Genomic DNA, 17809 nt, shown 5'->3' with positions numbered 1-17809 from the left:
TTATATACCCTTGATCACACACAGGCAGGGGGAGAGCATGACATCATGGCATGGGCTGACATTTGTTTAGGGGATACACAGAAACACTAAGGCTTTTAAAGTAACACAATCAAAGACATTTATAAATCTTTTAGGGTTCATCTTCCCTCATTAGCCTAGAGATATTTTGCTCTCAACATTCCATGAAGGGGGAGGAACTATAATCAATGCAAGGTGGTTGTAAAGCCAGTAGCCAGGGCTACCACCACAGCAGCCTGGCCCATGCAGGTTCGCATTGGATTCGGACAGATGGTAAAGAAACAACGGAGCCAAAAACTGATGGGCCATCATTTTTAATCCTAGCTTGCACCTGGCAGGCAAGTACAACACACATTGGGCTCCAAAGCCCACTCACATTCAGTGCTCACAAAGCTACTGACTTATCCGAGTTTCCTAGAATCAAAGGTTTCTAGCTCACCAGCCTTATTCACCTCTGTTCCCCATCTCCTTCCTTCTCCCTGCACAAACTCTGCATAAACTGGCTTCTCACTCAACACTCCGCCATCTTGGCTGCTTCTCCTGGCCTCTTCCACGTGGCCTTTCTCTGCTCTCTGCTCTAACCACAAGAGTAAGCTCCCAATCTGCTCCCATTTTATAGTGTAGAAATCAAAACCTTTAATCCAATATACAAAATAGGGAAGTCTCTAATACAAAGTCACTTATCTGAGGCATGATGGGATTGTACCACCCCACATCAAAAAGGGTGAGAAAGGCTTAATCCCAAAACCAAGCCCCAGGCTACAAGGATTCTGCCTGCCTACAGCCCGCCCCCAACAAATATTAATATCACCTGGGCAACGGCCTCCACGTGGGCAGCGCCATTTTTAACAAAGTGAGCATAATATATTTTATCTGCCCAACAGTGGTATGTAAATTCTGCCTCCTATTGAAAGAGAAGAAGTTTCTTGGTTAACCTTTATTTTGGCTTTAAAACTGAATGACCCATTGTTCTTGCAAGCCAGAAACTTCTACATTCTTCTTCCTCCTCTCCCTAAAGGAGTGATAGGACAGGAAAGCCTGACCTTTCCTCCCAGAATATTAATATCAGTTTTCAGCTTTTTGGTACTTTACAACAATATATGTGGTGTCTTTTCCTACCAAATACAGCACAGTGGATAAAAGTTCAGGCTCTGTATTTGTAGTATCTGGCTCTAGATCTCAGGCACCTTATTCAATGGCTGTGTGTATGTGGATGTTATAACATCCCTGTGTGCTTTATGTTTCTAGTATTTAAAATAGATAATAGTACTTTGTTGAGCTGGAGTAAGAATTGAGCATAACAGAGCTTACAAGGAACTTGCATGCCCCAACTCTTCAATAAATGTTAGCCAATGCCTGCGAGGTAGCACTGCTTTTACTTAATAATATATATATTTTATGCATGAGGTAAAGCAACTTCATGAAGCCAGAATTCTTGGAGGCTCCTTTACTCAGAGGTGGACTAGGAACATATCCGGTATTTAGCGCACCAGTAGTGCCTTTTCAGGGACGTACCAATTATAATCCATCCCTACTTGCCTAGATGACAATGAGGTCAGGGATTTTGAGTGACTTCTTAGTTTACAGAATTACAATGAGAACTACTGTTTTGACTCTTCTTATCCACATTGTCTTCCTTTTTTTTCTACCTATAACTTAATAAAGCTTGGCTATTATCATTTTAAAACTTGAAAAGGATAAAAAATTAAATAGTGTTTGCAGATCTCAGCAAATATCTTCAGAAAGCTGGAAAGACAATAATACTTCACCTCCAGAACTGGAAGGTAGATATTAAAGTAACGGAGAACCAGTCTCAGGTTTGTCAGCATCCCAGGATGGTTGTAAGATTACAGACAACAGTAAACACCCTGGAGGATGCAGAATGTCTGTGAAGTATGCATTTGAAATAACTAGGCCTCCAGGCAATCTAAGTCAGTCTCCAAGGCCCAAGCTTAACTACAAAGTAAAGTCAGTGTCCTAAGGAGCCTGGTTTCCAACATTCTGAGGGGATAGGAAGGTGAACTCATAGAATGTTCAGCCTCATAACCCATCTAAACCAGACCAACCCTGCAAGGACAAGTTAAATACCTTGTGCTCTGGGGCATTTGTGCAATACTTGAAGCCTTGGAAATGAATCAGAATCTTCAATAGAGTATATACCCTGACCAGAACTAGATATTTAGTTATTTGTTTAATTATTGTTAATTTTTTTACACACGGTGGGTTTTTCTATCCAACTAAAGTATTTCTGTGATTATATATTTTTGAGATAACTTCATGGTACATGATATATTGTGTTTCCCAAACACAGCCAGAGGGATATGTCTCCTGACTTCTGCAATGTGACCTTGTCCCCCTCCTCTAACCCCATGAAGAGCTGGAGACTCTTTCCTCACCTCCCTGAGTCTGGGAAGCCCTGTGACTGCTGTGATGGATGGAAGCCGCAGGAGTGGTGCTGGGCTGGTTCTGCTACCTGCCTCCGGGAAGCCAGCTCCCCTGGAAGGGTTCTATTTTCCCTGAAACTCCCATATTGTGAGAAGACCATGAAAAAGCCATAAATATAAGATGTTATGGAGAAAAAGAAAAGAAAGAGGGAGGAAAATAGAATAATAGCCCAAGCAAAATTAAGGTGCCAGATATACATGTTAGAAAATAATACTAGTATTTTCACAGTTCTGCTCAGTAACGGCTTTATGAACAAAGATTTATGGGGGTTGGAGGTTGGGTCATGTCTTTATATTGCATATGGTAATGGACCTAGATGATTGTCCTCCTCTCCACGAGAAGATTTTATTCTTCTCTCACTGATTCAGTCTCTGTCTCTGCAGAAGACAGGAGGCTCAGGTTGTGCCAGCTGTCTTTATAAGCTCCAGTAATTAATTTCAGGCTTTTTTTCCTTTTGGTACAGTACCCTATACACATAGATTACATCTCACCCGCACTGTGTCACCTGGTTGGGGATTGGCATGTGGTGAGCTAGTGCTAGGATCATTCTGTAAGTAAATAATCAGTCTGTTTCTGATCTGGGAGCCTCGTCTTGCCTATAAGGATCAACAATACACTAAGATATAAAAACTTAGAAATATTAAGTCATTTTGGAAGTGGATCCTCCAGCCCTGCGGCCACAATATGACAACCTGAATTGGAGACAAAACTGCGCAGCTGAGTCCTTTTCCAATTTCTTGCACACAAAATCATGCACAAAATAAAATGGTGGTTTTAAACTATTAAATTTCCGAATACCGTTTTACATAAAAATAACTAATTATAAAACAGTGGACATTTTATGTAAATGTTATCTTTTCCTGTTGACTTATTGTTGAAACATTCATTTCACCACCTATTTAAAAATATTGCATATTTTTGTATACAATGAACCAGGTTTACATAAAACAGAAATTTTGGCCCTGGCTGGTGACTCAGTGGATAGTGTTGGCCTGGGGTATGGATGTCCTGTGTTTGATTCCTGGTTAAGGTACACAAGAGAAGCAACTATCTGCTTCTCTCTTTCTCCCTATCCCCCCTCTCTTCCTATTCTCCTCCCACAGACAGGGGCTCAACTGGTTCCAAGGACGGCCCAAGTGCTGAGGATAGCTTGGTTGGTCTGAGTATCTGCCTCAGGTTCTAAAAATAGCTCGGTTGATTCAAGCATCAGCCTCAGACAAGGTTGCCAGGTGGATCCCAGTCAGAGCACATATGGGAGTGTGTCTCCCTATCTCTCCTACTCTCACTTAAAAAAATAAATTTTATGCCCTGGCCGGTTGGCTCAGTGGTAGAGCATTGGCCTGGCATGCAGAAGTCCCGGGTTCAATTCCTGGCCGGGGCACACAGGAGAAGTGCCCATCTGCTTCTCCACCCCTCCTCCTCTCCTTCCTCTCTGTCTCTCTCTTCCCCTCCTGCAGCCAAGGCTCCATTGGAGCAAAGTTGACTCAGGTGCTGAGGATGGCTCCATGGCCTCTGCCTCAGGCGCTAGAATGACTCTGGTCACAACAGAGCAATGCCCCAGATGGGCAGAGCATCGCCCCCCGGGTGGATCCCGGTCGGGTGCATACAGGAGTCTGTCACCTGCCTCCCAGTTTCCAACTTCAGAAAAATACAAAAAAAAAAAAAAAAGAAATTTTATGTTGTAGTGAAACATTTTACTCTACTTCATCTATTCTATTTTCTGATCATATTCTAATTTTTCTTCAAACAGATGCTTTTTGATATTTAAGTAAGGTCATCCTTCTCCTTCTTTCTCTTTATATTCCACATCTTCCTTTTATGTATGTATGAATATGTTAGTGTTGATATGTATGAATATATATTCATTTATTCACATGTTTATTTATAAGTGTGTTTATTTATTAGTAGAGTAATATCTATGGTTTGTCATTCTCAAGTAAATGTGATACAACTTGCAAAACGATTACATATAGTATTCTGACATATGTTTATGAGTTTAGGATGGAAACAAGGCCATCTTTGAATAATGGAATTAAATGCACACATATTTACATAAAATAAGGTTGGACATCTGAATATACTACTAGAAACCAAAAAATAATTGGAATAACATAAGTGTCAGTTGCTATCATTTTCACATATGACCTATATTATCCTGGTTACCTGAACATTTTGTTATTATAGAGCTATCCACTAGAGAGATCCATTGCATAGGTTAAAAATAAAAAATTGTAAGACTCATCAGGGAGTTTAACAGTGTTGAATTCTTTTCCTGGCTCTGCTTGTCTTGTTCCATGGACTTTGAGCAGATCACATGAGAGTCATTTCTAAGTTTCTTCACCTCAAACCTAGGATGAAGGTTCATTCAGGAATGAAGTTCTATCATCTATGAATTTACATACTGAGAGTGAGTTGATAGAACAATAAAATGAACAAGAGCTGTCAACAGAAGTAGATTTCTGAGAAAGTGATAGAGAAGAAATGAGTGAAAAGGACCAGAAAAATGCAATATTTCATACATTCATATTTTTATTTTAACTTAGAGCTAAAGTTGGGAAAGTTTCATTCTCAGTATAGATAATCCCCTTGACAGGAATCCAACATTTTGTCTCAGTGAGTGAAAGTATGATTAAATGTCTGATGATCACCTGGGTTTTTAAAAGATAATATTAAATAAAGATATTTTAAATAGAGTTGGTATGAATTTTAAAATGGATATTATAATTTGAAAAGACCAGCTTTTGGATGTTCTTAACATTGGATTCATGAATGAAACTATGAGATTTAATTTGTCCATTAATCTCCTGAAGTGTGTGTAAAATTATGTGATATGTCAGTTTGGGGCAGAAGCTTTATATACCTTTCATCAGATTCTCAAATAGCCTTGGTCAGAAATAAAGACTTTCCACAGATTTCTTTAAAATAATTCAGTCAGTAAACACAAACATGGTGAGCTTGGGGAAAGATTTACAAATGAACCGCGTTCCTTTGACCTCGCTTTTCTTCTGCTTAGGATGAAAATATGCAATTCTGAACTATGAATTTTCCTTAAAGTATCAATTAAATAGATTGTGTACTCAACAGACATAATGGGAATCATTAACCAACCATTATGCTATGTCACCTTTGCCTGTCCTAGGAAAGTGAGGGGGTCTGACGCAGTACTATACACATTGCAATACCAGCTGAAATACAATAGAGAAAAGCCCCCATTCAATGGTGATGGTCTCCCCCCCCCCCCAATCAAAGTGTTGATTTCCTATAAGGGACATAATCTGAGAAAAATATTTCTTTAGATAGGGATATGGCTATTGAATTGTGTTGACAAAATATGCTGTCAGATCAGTTATTGTTAAAATAAATAAATGAATAGGGCAGCTGAAAAATTTTAAAGGGAAACAACTGGTTTAAAATTTATTTTCCACAAGTATAAACACGGAAACTTGATTTCAATGATTGGGTACACAAGTTTAATGTTAAGATGTTAGGATGCTTGTTAAAAGGGCAAATGTCTCCAATAAAAATTAGTAAATTATTTCTAGCAAATACTGAATAAAATCCAATTTGGGTTATTGGTCTTTTCACAAAAATAATATATGAATTTTAAAATATATAACTATAAGCATGCTTTGTACAAGTCATTTGGAGGATAACTATGTTATGTGCTTAGGTTAAATAGTTAATACATTTTCAGTAAACAGACTGTTACTTGCTGATCCCACTAACAGCCCAGTCAACCACTATTAAGTACGTATAGAGAATTATTTGTATATTTTACTAAGGATGTGCTGTTAGGGTTAACAATTCTTGTCTAGGCTAACCAATAAAAATGCCACCTCGGTGCAGAGAATTTTAGACTTTTATTACTTAATTAGAATAAACAGATATTTTGCCTCATCTATTCTTTATTATTGTGATCAAAATTTTGCTTGCGGGAACATTTCATTTACCTCATTTTCTCTCACAACTTCAGAACAAAAACCAAAGTTGTTTTGTGTGTAATGTCTTCTTGTAAAGTGATATTATTACTTGATCAGCACTCATTGGGCAAACATATTTTTCAACATTCCTCTTTTAATTAACTTGTCTTATAAACAAAGGCTACCAGATGAACACAATTTATCCACAGCATGTATTTTCAGCTCGGAGGCAGATAATTATTGCTCACTGCAGAAATAATGTCCTCCTATTTGCTCATGTAAAACAAACTTTAAATGTCATTTTGCTGCGATAAAGATTACATTGCACAGGGATGTCTTAAGAGAGGACAATTACCCGGAGGAACGTCTCATTAACCTGAAGGTCAGAGGTGAGAGATGATCACCAGCTCTGGCTAACACAAATCTAAATTGCCTTACTCTAAATGTAATGTCCTCATAATCACAAAAGTGGGGACAGTAAAGGCTAAACAGTTATTGTGATACATTTCTAAATGGAATTATACATTGTAGAGAGCGACTTGGTACCTGCAATTTTGCCCCTTCTGTTTGGGGACCAGAGCAGAGCAGAATAAAGCGGCTCTGGAAGTGAATTGCCTCCTTTAATAAACTAGAGGTAACTTGGCAACATTTAACTGTATAGTTCTAATTAATCACAGCAATTGCAAAGTGATCCTTAAGCATTAAGAGAGAATTGTGCTTTCAAACACAGTGCCTCAAGTCTGCCAACCGTGCTCAGCTGTGCTACAGCATTTCAGCGATATATGTATGAGCAGGGGACACTAGAGAAATCGTGCTTACTCATTTTTAAGCTGTGCATTAATTTTCTAAATGGTGACGTTTCACAACACTAGGTCATTTGTTCTTGTAATCTAATCATCTAGCCTTCCCTAAAAGTCCACAAGTTTACTTTAGCTTGCATTAAGTCCTACCCAGACAAATGCTCCAAGGAAACACTCTGCTCCTTTAATTCTAAAACTCTATAAACTGTAAGACAAACAATAGTTTTAGTAATAGTTTTCCATAGGGAACATGAAGAGCAAAGAAATACAATCCAAATACACACTTTGATTACAGCTCTACCAAAAGTTTAGTGCCAAATAAGTCATGCTTTATGGAAGCCTAGAAGAGCCTGCATGTCGTCTAGAAGTAGTCCAGTCAGAGGAAAAGCATTGCAGGCACTGCCAAGCTATCTGTCAGAGTGTTTCCATTGATATAAACAGCAGACATGCAGCTGCTCTGTGGCAGGTCACACCATCAGCTGGCCAGTGCGAAGGACTTGTAAGAGGATCTGGTTTGGTCTATTTAATTTACAACAGAAACAATGGACCTCTCCAAACAACAAGCAATTTGGAAGAAGAAAATTGTAAAGTTGATTAGCACATCCTGGAGAAGGTTAACCTTTCTGGCTAAAGAAAGAGAAAAAAGAATAGAGAGGTACCTTTCTGGTTAATGTAAAATTGGCAGTTGCCCTGGAAAGGAAATGAGAGAAAGTCCTCAAATTGGTTTTGAGCCTTAGGAACTTTTGAATGGCAGTTCACTTATCAGAGTTGGAGTCTTTTTTATTTTATTTTTTTACATTCTTCTACTTGAAAGAATAACTAATAGGACATGCATTTTAAAATGAGCCTCTTTTATTTTTTTACATTCTTCTACTTGAAAGAATAACTAATAGGACATGCATTTTAAAATGAGCCTCTAAAGAATATTCATTTGGTTGTATTCAAATAAGGAACTGGTTTAATTGAGTAAGGAACACATTATTAACCATAAACCCACCTTTAAACCATAAATACAAGGGTAAACAGTAAGAATCTGAGAGTAGGGAGGCTTTTAGCTTAAAGACTCCTGTGAGTAAAAGGGATGAGACAGAAAGCAGTAATAAGTTGAAGGAGCAGTTAGAGTGGTTTGCAACTTCATCAACTGGTCCTGATTTAAGAATATTTTCGAGTATCAAAGACAGCAGAAATATGTGTTTCCTTCCTCGTTCCCTTTGAACAGCACATCATAGACTTTTTAAAGTAGCAATCATGTCTATATTTTAAGCTATAAGAGAGACTTTCTCAGGCCTGGTCAGTTGGCTCAGTGGTAGACAGAGCTTTGCCCTGGCATGTGGATGTCCCAAGTTTGATTTATGGTCAGGGCTCACAAGAGAAGCAACTACCTGCTTCTCTACCCTTCCCCATCCCCTTTTTTCTCTTTCTCTCTCTTCCCTGTCCACAGCCAAGGCTCAATTGACTCAAGTGCATCGGGCTGGGTGCTGAGATGCACTTGAGTGCATCCATGGCTCCATGGAGCCTCCGCCTGAGATACTAAAAGTAGCTCGGTTGCAAGCAGGGCTTCAGATGGGAAAGCATCAGCCCAAGATGGGAGTTGCCAGATGGATCCTGGTTGGGGCACGTGTGGAACTCTGTCTCTCTATCTCCCCTCCTCTCACTTGGAAAAACAAGGGGAAAAAAAGAGAGGCTCTCTCTTTTCTTAGGATTAGAAAACTGACTTTTGAGGATGAAGAAAGTAAGACATATAATCTTGAAATGAAGGAAATGTTAGCCCTACATAAATATGACAAAGAATATAAATACCCTGGAATAATAGGTTGACTTGAAGTTAAAATGAAATTTAATTTGATCAGCTTCTTCCCTTGAGACAAACTTTTATTGTTCCAGCCCTTCCAGTGTGGTGATTATTTGACTTTTAAACTAGTTTGTACTATAATAGTATGGTGAAAAGAGGTGACTAGCAGGAGAATCCATCTGGTTCTGCTTGACATGTGTATAGGTTAACTGTGACTACCTAGCAATACTCTACCACCTGATTAACCTAATTTATGTTCACAAGAAAAGTGGGGGGGGATTAAGTCATGGAGGTGATGGCAGTGCCAGTGCTTTGGGGCCTGTGCTTGTGTGTGCAGGAGCCTTTCCTCATAAACAGCAAAGTGCTCCTCTAAGCCTCACTGTCCAGAGACAAGGGCTACTCTGAGCACCCTGGTCTATCCTGACTCTTCCCAAAAGGTAAAGGGAACATTTTACAAAAGCCTTCTATACCCTTCTAAAAATTTTTAGTGGTTGTTCCTGGCTGGTTGACTCAGCGGTAGAACATCAGCCTGGTGTGTGGAAGTCCTGGTTCGATTCCCAGCCAAGGCACACAGAAGAAGCTCCCATCGGCTTCTCCACTCTTCCCCCTCTCCTTCTTCTCTATCTCTCTCTTCCACTTCCGCAGCCAAGGCTCCACTGGAGCAAATTTGGCCTGGGTGTTGAGGATGGCTCCATGGCCTCTGCCTTAGGTGCTAGAATAGCTCCAGTTGCAATGGAGCAATGCCCCAGATAGGCAAAATATCATCCCCTGGTGGGCATGCCGGGTGGATCCTGGTCGGGCATATGTGGGAGTCTGTTTCACTGCCTCCCCACTTCTAAATTTGGAAAAATACAAAAAAAAATTTAGTGACTTACAAATTTTATTTTAATTTAAATGTTGTAAATGAAATAATTCTTATTATATATAGCATTATAAAATAAAAATTTTTGATACAGGAAATTTGAAGTAAACTTTTGAGTTGTTACATGACTTTAAATAAAATGTAAAATAAATTAGTTATTTAGTAAAAAGTTCCAATGTGTTACTTTATTTGAATTTCTTATTGACATGTTTTAGCCAACTTTGGAAATAATTTCAGTGCAAGTAACTCAATATAAGGTTAAAATCCCATGAAACATCTTATTTAAATTGAAATAATCAACTTAGAACATGATGGCAAAATAATTATAAAAACATTTCTGTGTCTGCCTTCATGGCTCCAAACATTACATATAAAATATCATTATTGACTTAAAAAAATAAAAGATACAGATTAAGATGGCAGTGGAGTAGGCGGACGCACAGATGCCCAGCTCTCAACACCAAACTGGAATACAAATCAATTTAGGAAAAATCAGCATGAAAAACCAACACTGAACTGCAAGAACAGCTCTCAAAAACCAAGGAGCAAAGAGGAAGCCACAATAATCCTGGTAAGGAGTGCCTGAATCTCCTCTGCTTACAGGAATGGAAGGGGGGGGGGGTGAGGCTGAGAGCCCAGAGAGGATTTCACAGAGGAAAAAGAGCAGAAACTACTGCTCACAGCCACTTACCTGGTGACCAGGGAGCAAGGTGGGTTGAAAAGACCAGCTTATCTCCCAAGTGGAAAGGACAGGGAGAGGGACAGACTGTGAGGGGCTAAGGTATGCATAAAACGAAATAAAAAAGCTGACTCATTCATGCTGGAGGTGGCCATAGCTGGGGGAGGGACTGAACCTTTCACAAAACAGAGCTGAAGTGCTTCTGGATCAGAGTTCTCCGGACATCTCTCCAGCTCCAATCAGCGCAACAAGACACAGCTGAAAACAAGAAGTGGGGAGGAGGGGCAGTAACTCAGGTCTCCATGGAGATCTGAGATACACCTCCCCCTACTGAAGCTGAGAAAAAACCCTGCCCCCAGTGAGATTAGTTGGTGGAAGAGACCTTCAGCGTCTCAGGTTACACCCACAGCATTCCTGGTTACAGTTTCAAGGAAGCCCCCTGCTGAGATCAGTTAACAAGACTATCACCTGTTAAGAAAACAAACAAATCAAGACTTCAAAGCTGCCCAAATCCGAAAGTGGATTACAAATAATAGCTGATACCAACCCAAGAAGACCTAGAAATAACACAACTGAAAACTGGAGGCAGACAACACCAAGCCTAGACTCAACCAACTCTACAAATAAAACAAAAAAAAGAGAAGATGAGAAGACAAAGGAGTGCAATCCAAATGAAACCACAAGAGACACCTTCAAGAGATGAACTGAGTGATATGGAAATAATCAAACTTCCAGATGCGGAGTTCAAAATAATGATTGTAAGGATGCTTAGGGATCTTAGAACAACAATGGAGGGGCAGTTTGAAAACCTAAATAAAGAAATAGCAAGTATAAAAAAGAATCAGTTGGAGACGACAAATACAATATCAGAAATAAAGACCACAATGGAAGGAATTAAAAACAGGATAGATAGAGCAGAGGATCGAATCAGCGAGTTAGAGGACAACTGGAATGAAGGCATGAAAGCAGAGAAGAAATGAGAAAAAAGACTCAAAAAGTCAGAGGAAACTCTTAGAGACCTCTGTGACAACATGAAGAGAAATAACATCCGCATCATAGGGGTTCCTGAAGAAGAAGAAAAAGAACAAGGGATAGAGACTTTGTTCAATCATATCATAGCTGAAAACTTCCCTAAATTAATGCAAGAGAAACTCTCACAAATCCAAGAAGCACAGAGGACTCCATTAAAGAGAAACCCAAAGAAACCTACACCAAGACACATCATAATTAAAATACCAAAGCTAAGCGATAAAGAGAAAATATTAAAAGCTGCAAGAGAAAAAAAAGTTATCACCTACAAAGGAGCCCCCATAAGGATGACATCTGACTTCTCAACAGAAACACTTGAGGCCAGAAGGGAATGGCAAGAAATATTCAAAGTAATGCAGAACAAGAACCTACAACCAAGACTACTTTATCCAGCAAGGCTATCATTTAAAATCGAAGGAGAAATAAAAAGCTTCCCAGACAAAAAACAACTCAAGGAATTCATTACAACCAAACCAATGCTGCAGGAAATATTAAGGGGCCTGGTGTAAACAGATCAAAGTGGGAAAAGAATACAGAAAAAAAAAAAAGGAATACACCTTTAAAGAAGAAAATGGCAATAAACAACTACATATCAATAATAACCTTAAATGTAAATGGATTAAATGATCCAATCAAAAGACATAGGGTAGCTGCGTGGATAAGAAAACAGGACCCATACATATGTTGTCTACAAGAGACACACCTTAGAACAAAAGACACACATAGATTGAAGGTAAAAGGATGAAAAAAAACGTTTCATGCAAACGGAAATGAAAAAAAAGCTGGGGTAGCAATACTTATATCAGACAAATTGGACTTTAAAACAAAGGATATAGTAAGAGATAAAGAAGGCCACTACATAATAATAAAGGGAGTAATCCAACAGGAAGATATAACTATTATAAATATCTATGCACCTAATATAGGAGCACCCAAATATATAAAACAGACTTTGATGGATTTAAAGGGCGAGATCAACAGCAATACTATAATAGTAGGGGATTTCAATACCCCACTAACATCACTAGATAGATCCTCAAGAAAGAAAATTAACAAAGAAACAGCAGACTTATTGGAAACACTAGATCAACTCGATTTAATAGATATCTTCAGAACCTTTCACCCTAAAGCAGCAGAATATACATTCTTTTCAAGTGCTCATGGTACATTCTCTAGGATAGATCACATGTTAGGGCACAAAAGTGCTCTCAACAAATTTAAGAAGACTGAAATCATATCAAGCACTTTCTCCGACCACAACGGCATGAAACTAGAAATGAATCACAGCAGAAAAGCTCAAAAATTCTCAAACACATGGAAACTAAATAGCAGGGTGTTAAATAATGAATGGATTAAGAATGAGATCAAAGAAGAAATAAAAAAATTCCTAGAAACGAATGACAACGAGCATACAACAACTCAAAGTTTATGGGACACAGCGAAAGCAGTGCTGAAAGGGAAGTTCATAGCACTACAGGCACACTTTCAGAAGCTAGAAAAAGCTCAAATAAACAACTTAACCCTACATCTAAAAGAATTAGAAAAAGAACAGCAAGTAAAGCCCAAATGTAGTAGAAGGAAGGAAATAATAAAGATCAGAGCAGAAATAAATGACATAGAGGCTAAAGAAACAATACAGAGGATCAATGAAACTAGGAGCTGGTTCTTTGAAATGGTAAACAAGATTGATGAACCTTTAAGTAGACTCACCAAGAAAAAGAGAGAGAGGACTCAAATAAATAAAATTAGAAATGAGAGAGGAGAAATAACAACTGACACAACAGAAATACAAAATATTGTAAGAAAATACTATGAAGAACTGTATGCCAAAAAACTAGACAACCTAGATGAAATGGACAAATTCCTTGAAACACACAATCTTCCAAAAATCAATCTGGAAGAATCAGAAAACCTAAACAGACCGATTACAACAAAGGAGATCAAAACAGTTATCAAAAAACTCCCAACAAAGAAAAGTCCAGGGCCCGATGGCTTCACAACGGAATTCTACCAAATATTCAAAGAAGAACTAACTCCTATCCTTCTCAAACTATTTCAAAAAATTCAAGAGGAAGGAAGACTTCCAAGCTCCTTTTATGAGGCGAGCATAATTCTGATTCCAAAACCAGGCAAAGACAACACAAAGAAAGAAAATTATAGGCCAATATCTCTGATGAATATAGATGCTAAAATCCTCAACAAAATATTAGCAAACCAGATCCAACAATATATGGAAAAAAATCATACACCATGATCAAGTGGGATTTATTCTGGGGAGGCAAGGCTGGTACAATATTTGTAAATCAATCAATGTGATTCATCACATAAACAAAAAGAAGGAGAAAAACCATATGATAATTTCAATAGATGCAGAAAAAGCATTTGATAAAATCCAGCACCCATTCATGATCAAAACTCTCAGCAAAGTGGGAATACAGGGAACATACCTCAACATGATAAAAGCCATCTATGAGAAGCCCACAGCCAACATCATACTCAATGGGCAAAAATTAAAAGCAATACCCTTAAGATCAGGAACAAGGCAGGGGTGCCCCCTTTCACCACTCTTATTTAACATAGTCCTGGAAGTCCTAGCCACAGCAATCAGACAAGAAGAAGAAATAAAAGGCATTCAAGCTGGAAATGAAGAAGTAAAACTATCACTATTTGCAGAGGATATGATATTGTATATTGAAAACCCTAAAGTCTCAGTCAAAAAACTACTAGACCTGATAAATAAATTCAGCAAAGTGGCAGGATATAAAATCAATACTCAGAAATCAAAAGCATTTTTATACACCAACAATGAACAGTCAGAAAGAGAAATTAAGGAAACAATCCCCTTCACAATTACAACCAAAAAAAATAAAGTACCTAGGAGTAAACTTAACCAAGGAGACTAAAGACTTGTACTCGGAAAATTACAAAACATTGATAAAAGAAATCAAGGAAGATACAAACAAGTGGAAGCATATACTGTGCTCATGGTTAGGAAGAATAAACATCATTAAAATGTCTATTTTACCCAAAGCAATCTATAAATTCAATGCAATACCAATTAAAATACCAATGACATACTTCAAAGATATAGAACACATATTCCAAAAATTTATATGGAACCAAAAGAGGACACGAATAGCCTCAGCAATCTTAAAAAAGAAGAATAAAGTGGGAGGTATCACACTTCCTGATATCAAGTTATACTACAAGGCCGTTGTACTCAAACAGCCTGGTACTGGCATAAGAACAGGCATATAGATCAATGGAACAGAACAGAGAACCCAGAAATAAACCCACAGTTCTATGGACAACTGATATTTGACAAAGGAGGTAAGGAAATACAATGGAGTAAAGACAGCCTCTTTAACAAATGGTGTTGGGAAAATTGGACAGCTACCTGCAAAAAAAATGAAACTAGATCACCAGCTTACACCACTCACTAAAATAAACTCAAAATGGATAAAAGACTTGAATGTAGGCCGTGAAACCATAAGCATCTTAGAAGAAAACATAGGCAGTAAGCTCTTGGACATCTCTCGGACATCTCTCGGAGCAATATATTTGCTGATTTATCTCCACGGGGAAGTGAAATAAAAGACAGGATAAACAAGTGGGACTATATCAAACTAAAAAGCTTTTGCACAGCTAAAGACAACAAGAACAGAATAAAAAGACAAACTACACAATGGGAGAACATATTTGACAATACGTCTGATAAGGGGTTAATAACCAAAATTTATAAAGAACTTGTAAAACTCAACACCAGGAAGACAAACAACCCAATCCAAAAATGGGCAAAATAAATGAATAGATACTTCTCCAAAGAGGACATACAGATGGCCAATAGGCATATGAAAAAATGCTCAACATCACTAATCATTAGAGAAATGCAAATTAAAACCAAAATGAGATATCACCTCACACCAATCAGAATGGCGCTTATCAACAAAACAACACAGAATAAGTGCTGGCGAGGATGTGGAGAAAAGGGAACCCTCCTGCACTGCTGGTGGGAATGCAGACTGGTGCAGCCACTGTGGAAAACAGTATGGAGATTCCTCAAAAATCTGAAAATCGAACTGCCTTTTGACCCAGCTATCCCACTTTTAGGAATATACCCCAAGGACACCATAGAACGGCTCAAAAAGGAGAAATGCACCCGCATGTTTGTGGCAGCATTGTTCACAATAGCAAAGATCTGGAAACAGCCCAAGTGTCCGTCAGAGGACGAATGGATTAAAAAGCTTTGGTACATATATACTATGGAATACTACTCAGCCATAAGAAATGATGACATCGGATCATTTACAATAACATGGATGGACCTTGACAACATTATACGGAGTGAAATAAGTAAATCAGAAAAAAAACTAAGATGAATCCATACATAGAAGGGACATAAAAATGAGACTCAGAGACATGAACAAGAATGTGATGGCAACAGGGGCGGGGGGGTTGGGGGAGGGGGGATGGGGTGAAGGAGAGAGGGGTTAGGGGAGGGGAGGGGCACAAAGAAAACCAGATAGAAGGTGACAGAAGACAATTTAACTTTGCAGGAGGGGTATACAGCACAATCAAATGTCAAAATAATCTAGAGATATTTTCTCTCAACATATGTACCCTGATTTATCAATGTCACTGCATTAAATTTAATAAAAAAAAATAAAAATAAATAAAAGATACACATACAATTTGATATGACACTACAAAGTATCCTGGAGTGAAGAAAATTAAATGCAATCCAAGTGCATCTTTGAGCAGGTTTGCTTAATCACATCTGTACATATCTAATGCAAATTTTTCCCCCTCTGCTTTACTTAAACTTTCCAAGATATGTTTGGATGCTACAGGATAGGCTGAAAAATTTCAATCTCAAGTTAAAATACATGAAAACAATTTCTCGCTTAAATAAACTTTTTCTCATGCCTAGAACAAAAAGGAAGTTGTTTAACCAAACTGTGGATGTTAGATACAAAACATGAAACACGACGAGATAACTCCATCCCGTGGTCATCCCCTGCAGCTCACACTCAAGATTGTTTGGGAAACCGTGCGCTGCAGTTGTCTGAGGATAAGCTCTGCTGTATGTCTTCCTGTAAGGAACAAGGGGGCTGAGCCAGCAAGGAAGCTTGGCTGCCAGTTTCCTTGTCCACTTTGTTCACACAAAGAAATCTTCTTAGTTTCACAGAACGATCTGAAAGCAAATAAAATTTCAAAAATAAATTAATTTGGTTAGTAACACCTGATTAAAGTGTCCTCATTATAAGTAAACAGTGCTTTAGCTGATTATGCTAATCCTGCTTTTTCTTCCTTCCTGCCTGCTTCTCCTTTTCTTTCCTTTCAACCTTCACTTTTTCATTTCCCTGTCACTCTATCTCTGCCTCTTTATCTTTTCATCTTTCTTTTGTTTTTCTTTCCTGAAATATATCAAACAGTTAAAGATAATTCTTAATCTGTTGTGGTAATTAAAAATTGGCATAATCATAAAGAACAGCAGCACAGTATAAATTTTGGGTTATGTTAAAGAGGAAAGCAAATTATTCCATGAAGTAGTAGTGAAAAGCAAAAAAGATTTGTTTTCTGCTTATTTAAAGATAATTTTCAAACTTCATAGATATTTGAGATAGTTAAGTTTATGGGTCTCTTTTATTATTGTGTTGTTATATACTCATTAGGAATCAAGGATTTAAATATGTATATTATGATTCTATTTAGTGTTTTATTATTTTTGAAACTTGGAACAATAATGTAATAACTATAGAAATGATTAAGGAGTAATCAAGCATGATATATTTTAAACATCTATTAATTAAAATTAAATATTATAGCATTAAGGTCACAAATTTTCTTATTCTGGCTACTGTAACAAAAACACTATAAAATGTTGTCCTAACAACATTTATTTCCCACAGTCCCAGAGGCTGGGAAATCTGAGCTCTAGGTGTCACAGTCTGAACCTGGTGAGAGCCTTCTTACTGGTTTTCTCCCATGGTTGAAAAAAGCAAGAGCTATCTCATCTTCTTTTTATAAAGTCATTAATCCCATCATGAGGGCACCACCCTCATATTTAATCCTAATTACCTTCCAAAGGCCCCACTTCCAAATACCATCACATTGACAAACAGGGTTTTAACATATGAATTTTAAGGGGAACATTTAGTCTAGAACACAGATATTTCCAAACAATTGATTAAAATATTTTAATGAATTTTTTTTTTTGCTTTTGTTTCATCCAATTTCCATCCTTCTAGCAATAGTTCTATA

The sequence above is a fragment of the Saccopteryx leptura genome, chromosome 4 (genome assembly GCF_036850995.1).
Source record: "Saccopteryx leptura isolate mSacLep1 chromosome 4, mSacLep1_pri_phased_curated, whole genome shotgun sequence".
NCBI classification, from domain to species: domain Eukaryota; kingdom Metazoa; phylum Chordata; class Mammalia; order Chiroptera; family Emballonuridae; genus Saccopteryx; species Saccopteryx leptura.
Note: the sequence above shows the minus strand (reverse complement) of the source record.